Source organism: Agrilus planipennis, unplaced genomic scaffold (genome assembly GCF_000699045.2).
Source record: "Agrilus planipennis isolate EAB-ADULT unplaced genomic scaffold, Apla_2.0 scaffold146, whole genome shotgun sequence".
Lineage (NCBI taxonomy): Eukaryota > Metazoa > Arthropoda > Insecta > Coleoptera > Buprestidae > Agrilus > Agrilus planipennis.
In genome coordinates this window covers 576,767-577,588 of record NW_020438977.1, presented here as the reverse complement: position 1 = coordinate 577,588, position 822 = coordinate 576,767, and positions in this window count along the sequence as shown.

Sequence of the window (822 nt, the reverse complement as noted above, 5' to 3'; positions counted from 1 at the left end):
ATATAATTGAAATTAAATGTACCAAAGTGCAAAGTTGAAATGTGTTTTATTTTAATATTTTTCATCGCGTAAACCTACGTTTGCATTTATTTGAATAATTCGCTAACTTTGTCGAAATCGTTATTTTAAAAAATTATTTTTATATTAACTTTTTTCTCATGGATGAAATTAATCCAGGAATTCAGCAAAAACTATAAAACGTTCACTTTTCGTCGCAGTTAAGATAAACTTGTAAAAGCTATGACTTTTCATAACTTTAATTTGTTATCAGAAATAAAAGGAAAACATCGTTTCATGGTATATTTTCAGCTATATTTGTAAAAATAATCTCGAACGATATACCACATTGGCTAGAAAAACTGCCTGTTACAACTCGCCGTCTAATGTTTTCGTATAGGTACTTCATTGAACTAGACCAGTGTTTCCCAACCTTTTTTTCCTCGCGAACCAAAAAAAAGGTCCGAAAAAATTTGACGAACCCCCTATGTAGTCGTTAATGACAGGTAAAAAGAAGCAATAAAATTTTTCATATTGCAGAATAATTGATTGTCTTAATCAATAAAAATAAGTTATAACAATAATTAAATTAATAATTATTAAATCATTTACACGAGAGTCACAGTATCACTATCACTCAAGCTTTACAAGTGCTAAGCCTATGGATGAACGTCGGTTAGTACAACATTACTCTACCAGTTCCCGGTTGTGAACTAGTATCTAATTCTAAAATCTGTAGTAAACTGGCTTAATTTGATATTTATTTCCAATTGTATTGTAAAAAAAAATATTACATAGAAGGGAAAACTGCTGCAATGATTTTAA